The 7,500-nt window shown below is 34.9% G+C and overlaps 1 protein-coding gene across 1 annotated transcript in view; it reads right to left on the bottom strand.

Annotated features, from left to right (window-relative positions):
• The window catches only part of LOC119598277 (circadian locomoter output cycles protein kaput-like), a gene marked incomplete at its 3' end in the record, with an annotated part of 94,619 nt that extends 93,067 nt beyond the window's left edge, over positions 1 to 1,552 (bottom strand). The window contains 1 exon segment of the mRNA XM_037947936.1: positions 1,330 to 1,552.
• Positions 1,553 to 7,500: the final 5,948 nt, after the last annotated feature.

Below are 7,500 nucleotides of genomic sequence, written 5' to 3'. Positions count from 1 at the left end.
ACAACAGCAATAATAATAATAATAATGATATAATGAAAATGATAATAATGACAATAAATTGATGATGATGATGATGATGATGATGATGATGATGATGATGATAATAATAATACAATAATAATGATGATGATGATGATGATGATGATGATGATGATGATGATGATGATAATAATAATCAATTATATATACTAGTGATGGTGATAGTGAAAGTAATAACAGAAATAACAATAACATATACTATTAATAACAACAATATTATATAGTATTAGCAACAGTAATATTATTATTAAAAAATTATTATTATAACAAAACAACAATAATAATAACAATAATAATAATCATAATCATAATAGAAATAACAACAACAATATTATGATATAACAAATAGGAAGAACAGTAACCCATAGGCTGCCAGGAAAGCATTAAACACCAAGGCAATAAAGAAAGAAAGAAAGAAATAATGAAAGAAAGAAAAAGAAAGGAAAAAAAAACAGGAGGATCCATACTCACCTAACACTGACCCACACACTTGGATATTAATAATGGATTAAAAAAAATAAAAAATAAATAAACTAAAAAATAATGTGAGACCTTGATGACACAGTTGACAATGAAAGACAAATTTAACAGGCAATAATCAATTAATTAAGAAAAGAAAAGGAGGAGGCCCAAAGCATGATAAGGTCCAGCACACCTTGCATACAAACAGCTGGACCACTTTAGCCTCAGATGCACCTGGCTAAACACAGCCACCTAATTCACATACACCTGACACAGGACAACACCTCCAATTGCCTGGGGCACAACACCTACCCAAATACTCAGGAAAATATATGTGTGTAAGAGATACATATCCGACAGACACCCTGAGCCTATACCTGCCAGTGTACCATACTCGTACACTCGATCAGGTGCAAGACGGTGAAAGAAAGTTTGAAGAAAAGGAGTAAAAAAAGGTGAGGAATGAGGACGATAAGGATAACGATAGAGGAGTGCTATACACAGCACGAAAACAAGGCTGTCATTGCATTATATACGCATCTTCGGCTTAGTTTCGCCCGTGTGCAAGACTATAAATGACAGCCAAAGGCCAGGTAGCCTGATAGGCCTCCAAGTGAGGACCAGCGACCCCGCTATAGTGACTCGGGCCATAAGGCTGTTATACAACACTCTTCTCGCTTCGCTCTTCATACTGCTTTATTCCTTAGTGTCATCTTCGCATATACACGCACAAATTTCGATATTTGTTTCGCTACGGTTTGAATCTGTTCCCAGTGAATCACGACGTGTTTAAGGTTAAATGTAACAATAAAATGCAAAAATACTTACAGCAACGAGCGTTTAACTCTCGTCTGCAGATCTTCGAAGTAATTCTACCACTGCATTTTCAGTCGGTAAATCCACTCACACTATCACAACTATGCTTTCACTCACTATATATCACCACACTATACTTATATTTCCTATGTGATATGAAACATCATGATATGAACTCTAATCATTAAACATTACAGCAAATTTTACGGAGAGCTCCATGTATAGCCGCACTCACTTGTCGCCATATTTGTTGACTGAAGAATCTTGTTGACAGAACCAGCGAGTCTCGGGAGCACTTCCTCGCTCAACCAATAGATGGCGTTGTCGGTGCACCTGTCAAAGAAAACGGATATTTTAAGGTGGTAGACTTAACTTTTTTTAACGTTTTTTTTTTGCCACCCGTATGAATGTGGTTGATTAGTAGATGTGAATATAGTACAAATACACCGATTGAATTAATGGTAGTAATGAATTCTCAAAGTAAAATTAATAAGGGTGCAAGCTTTTTTACGACGATTTGCATTCATTCTAAATAAGCTCATACCTATAGATTTATTTATTGAAAAATTTCTGCCGCGTCAACGTCTAAGGTCATTAGCGAGGTATTCAACATATAGGTTAAGGTGGGGATTGGGGGCGAAGCCCACGGGTAAGGAAGTTTTTTGGTTCATAAGGCGATGTTTAGTGGATAAAACAAATAAATGTGCTACACTTAAAGGTCATATAGCATTATGATAAAGTAATGTGTCGCGAGGGGTAAAAATAAGGTATATATTAGGATTTGTGTACAGAAGGGGATGAAGAAGAGAAGGAAAGGAAAGGAAGGAGGGGGAAGAAAAGACCATGCAAAATTAGTCGAGGCGAGGACTGAGCTGCAAGGCAGGGGTGATCCCCACATTGGGCCTCAATCTCCATCTCCTAAACCCCCACGACAACGACAAGACAAGCAAATATCTATACAGGAACATGCCCACTACACAAAAATGATACTTCCATACATGTTGTGAGGATATTTGCATGTAATCCTTGCAATTAATACGAAATTGATTAAGAGAAATTACAAGAAACCTGAGTCCCCCCTGCTATTGCGTTGGAATCCCACTGAAAATACAAAAGTTTGTTAAGATTATTTTCAATGCTGTCAGCTCTCTTTGATGATGAAATCACTGGCACCGTTATGTTGTCCTGAGTATTGATATCGGCTTTATTAGCCAGTATTATTTCATATATATATATATATATATATATATATATATATATATATATATATATATATATATATATATCTGTGTGTGTGTGTGTGTGTGTGTGTGTGTGTGTGTGTGTGTGTGTGTGTGTGTGTGTGTGTGTGTGTGCATATATATATATATATATATATATATATATATATATATATATATATATATATTACACTGCTGCAACTGTTAATACTTTTAAGTGTGGTTGCTGTTGCTGCAATTCATCTAATTTCATTATCATTATTTATCATCATTTATCATAATAAAAATAATAATGCTTCCTTCTTTTGTTTCACTTTGATTCTCTCTCTCTCTCTCTCTCTCTCTCTCTCTCTCTCTCTCTCTCTCTCTCTCTCTCTCTCTCTCTCTCTCTCTCTCTCTCTCTCTCTCTCTCTCTCTCTCTCTCTTTCTCTCTCTCTCTCTCTCTCTCTCTCTCTCATCAGTGGGTTTCACTGCTGCCTGGACGTGAATCCTTAGGAAAAGAACTTCGAGGAAACTGGCTGGTAATAAAATGATTCCCTCTCTTTTCTTAGAGTAAGGCATGGCAGTGATGGCATGTGAAATTATTGAAAATGGGATTAGTGTTCTGGTGTTTATACATTTATCAGTATTACGTGATCTTTCCCTTAATGAAATTTAGGTCTAACATGAAAATATTAGTTACCTATATGATACCTCGCAATGTGGACTTACTCACTTTCTTTTGCACTTTTCTCTTCGTTATAATATAAATAATCTTACTAAAATCGAATTCATTACAGCTTTAATTCCTAACTTATTACTATTAATATTTCATCCTCCACCCAATTAGCGAATCTTAAAAATATATATTCATTATTTTAGTTGATAACATTATACCTAGAACATTTCATATTCTTAATATATTTTCAGTTTAGCTATTACTGCTATAGATCGCTTTAAATAACCCACAATAATTGATTAAGTTCCTTATCAAATCAGTCTTGTTAAGGAAATTTGAAATAACATGACTGCATACCTCGTGTGTGGATAATTCTATGGCGAAAAGAATTTTCAACTGAACCTTTCCCATGTCTCAGGCGTGCAAGGAACCTCATACAAGTGAAAGTCGAATATAATAGTCAAAGAATACCCAGTTGATATACGGTGGCTCGTTAAATGTTCTGACACGTGGCAGTACAGAGAGAAGGCATTATCTCAGTAATAGCCCATTGTACAAAGACAGAATGTATTCGAAATCCTTGTTAGAGATATATCAATGTCAGTGCGGTATTGTATTATTCCATCTTTGGTACAACAGTGCCGCTCACATTGCTTACGAATTTCTGAGCCTTTACCACTTTGTTTTCAAGGGTAATGTCACAGGTCAAAATCAGTGTCACGCAATATCAAAATATATATTCGAGCAATGGGACTCACGTCGGCATAGTGTTATGTTTATAACCAACGTGAAAACACCACGAGAAGAATGCTCCTTTCGGAGTCCTGCGGGGGATGTAGGCGTCCCAGGCCTCGGGCATTAGGGTGCGAATTATATATCGGCCCCAGGGTTGATTCCTTGTCGTTAGAACGGCTGACCTCAGCCAACTGGCGATGTCCGGAGCGTCGAGAACTCCGTATCTGTATTATGGTACAGAATTGACAGTCTAACGTCCTGCGACTAATGGATTTTACAGTGATCGAGGATCACCATAAAATGTAAGTAGAGTCAAGTGATAGTGGTGTAATAATACGAGACTAGAATGAAGAGTTATAATGACAAACTGAAAAAAATACATATATAATTTCTCTTTACAGCGCCTGGTAGTATGAACTATAGCAGGTGATACTATTTCACTTGTATGCTCTCGACTACAATAATGGTGGTAATTGGAATAGGAGCAAAAAATAAGAAATTAACCAATGTAGCGTGTAACAGCTTTCTCTGTAAAACCTACCTGCCATAATACAAGTCTGATCAGATCGGTAATATCTGTTGCGCTAGAGATGTTCTGGCCCTTACCGAACAGTCCATTTAATGGGTCAGCATGATTATTACTGGGCATTAGTTATTACTGCTTGTCGTGATTAATATCAAGATTGGATACATTCGCATCCCAGTAGGGAATATACCAGGCCATATAAACCATTTGTAGAAGGCAATAAACAAACTTCATAATCAGTGTATATTACAATAACAGAAAGCGACAAGCTGGGTTGTAGTCTCGAGGCAGTACGTTCCCTGGCTCTCGTTCCCCAGATACCACTCCCGGGTCTATACAATGGGTCTAACCACAAGGGAGATAACCCCCACCTTATAGGGTTGCAGAGCTAGATGATGACACTGAAGCCGAGGCTTAACCCATAAGTGGGCAATATATTACATCACGTGAGGAGGTCGCAACGGTTAAATACGGCTTGGCAACAGGGCTTTCGCATGCCGTTTTGAGGTTATTTGAATGATGATAATAACATTATTATTGACAACAGAAGAACAGGGATAATAACTGTGAGAATGGTAATAAAATAAGAATAAAAATAATAATGATAATATAATGATGATAAAGAACATAATGGTAATAATATTAATAATACTAACAATACTTAGAATAATGATGATAATAAAGATAATAATAATAATAATAATAATAATAATAATAATAATAATAATGATAAGGGTAGGAATAAAAAAAAATATATACTTACGACAAGAGTAACAACAATGATTTTGCCAATAATTGATAAGACAAGTGAGTCGTAAATCACCCTCCGTTTATTATCATATGGGTAATCATTATATTCCTCTTGTGAGGCCTTAAAAACAGAACCATATACTTCTTAGGGGATTATGGAATCTGGAAAAAAATGGAAAACTAAAGAGAAAAAACAGGAGAAAATTATTAAGATAAAAAATGGGAAAAATTCATAAGGGAAAACATTCGAAAAATGACATGAACATTATACGTTTTGACTCTCGCATGTAATGACAGAGGTTACTCAGCCCTTTCCAGCTAACATGTTATTATGTGTCATTTTTCACATATTTATCTCAACTGGAGACTCAGGTGTATAGCTACAATAATATGCCTTTACTTATGAAATTCGGTCGTGCCCTTTATGTATTAATGAAATGGTTTCTAGCAACAACAACAAAAAAAATTTTCATAATATCCGCATACAACAACTTTTGGAATTAAATTAAGGAAGAGTCCTCTACAATAAAAGCTCTTCAGATGACATCATCTTGAGATTATTAATGATACCGTTCATTACTTCGGATATAAAATAGCTACTTCGCTGAAGGACAGTAAGTTTCTTTGATAAAATAAAAAGAGAAATTAATAATGTGAGGAATCCATATTTGGTTTCAACTTTTTCTCAGTCAAGTGATCATGTTACTTCTAAACCGTCACAGAATATATTTGTTATTATTCGTTAGTTTTCCTTTTTACATTATTTGACGATAGATGGACATATTCCTCCCTCTTTCTTCAAGAAGTCATGGTTCTATCTTCACATTTATTAGTAATCTTTCATTTTTTAAATCTTTTCTTCCATTTTTTATAATTCGATTATACTGCATTTATGTATATATATATATATATATATATATATATATATATATATATATATATATATATATATATATATATTCCTTCCATACTTCCTTCCTCCTTTCCTTCCTTCCACCTTTCCTCCCTCCCTCCCTCCCTTCCGTCCTCCTTTCCTCCCTCCCTTTCTCCCTTCCTTCCTCCCTCCCTTCCTTCCTTCCCTTCCTTCCTTCCTCCCTTCCTTTTATTCCAATTGTTACTACTGTAACAAATGGAATAAAAAAGTAAATAATTCTATTATTTTTATACTTCCTACCTTCTACCTTCCTCCATTGCCTTCTCTTCCCGTCCTTCCTTCCTTCCTTCTCTTATTTCTTCTGTGCTTGGTCCTAATTTATGATGGCTTCTCTTCTTTTCTCTTCTTGGAAATAATCATTCCTCTGTTTATATCCTACCATTATTAGTTATAAGTGTCTCTTCTTTAATCAACAAACAAAAAGAAATATCATAAAATTGATAAACAATGACTGTGAAAAAAAATATAGTTTGTTTTTCAGATGAATAAACCTTGCCATGATTATTTACTTAATTTTTCCATTTTTCCCCAGATATTATATAACTTATTCTTACATCATATAGTGTATATCTGAATTCCTTATGCTGCGCCATAATCATACCTATTACCCTACTTGCATCTAAACTACTTGTACATGTTATAACACTTACTCCTACTCTTTAAGCTTATAATACTATTTATATTTATGCTCCCTGCACGTGTTAGAACATATATCCATAGTTCTTATATGTATGATCTTACTGTTACACGCCAGACTGACACGCAAGCTCTTGACTGACGGCAAGTTGGCCAGATGTAGGCTCAAAAATCATAGAATATCTTTGACGTTAACAGTGATTATTATTTTTCCCCCTGGTTAAAGAAATTACGGCGTAGATTTCCATGCAATGCACTAGATATGTAAATTATACGTAATTATCTTTCAAAGGTGAAAAGACCATATCACGCAAGTATTTTCAATTCGCGTATTATGCTGTGTAACAAATCCTTATATCATTAGAAAAAATAATTGCAGATTTCTATGTAGTTATGATTTAAAAGCAGCAAAAAATATCAATGTATTGTAGTTTTCATTGCAGAGTTTTATACAGGATTAGCCTACGTCACATTCGGATTATCAGAGTTGTAAAAGAGAGAAAAGAAAATATACTCTGAAAATTTATATTTACTTTTCATCAGCAAAAAGGGCGTACAAACAGCAGGCTTTATGCATACTGTTAAAATCTGATTTATGCGTATCTTCACATATGCATAACACCGACACATACACACTCCCAAACATACGCGAACACCCACACATATACACTCCCAAACATACGCGAACACCCACACATACACACTCCCAAACATACACACTGCA

This window comes from Penaeus monodon, chromosome 41 (assembly GCF_015228065.2).
Source record: "Penaeus monodon isolate SGIC_2016 chromosome 41, NSTDA_Pmon_1, whole genome shotgun sequence".
Classification (NCBI taxonomy): Eukaryota; Metazoa; Arthropoda; class Malacostraca; order Decapoda; family Penaeidae; genus Penaeus; species Penaeus monodon.
This window is presented reverse-complemented; position numbering and strand designations above follow the sequence as displayed.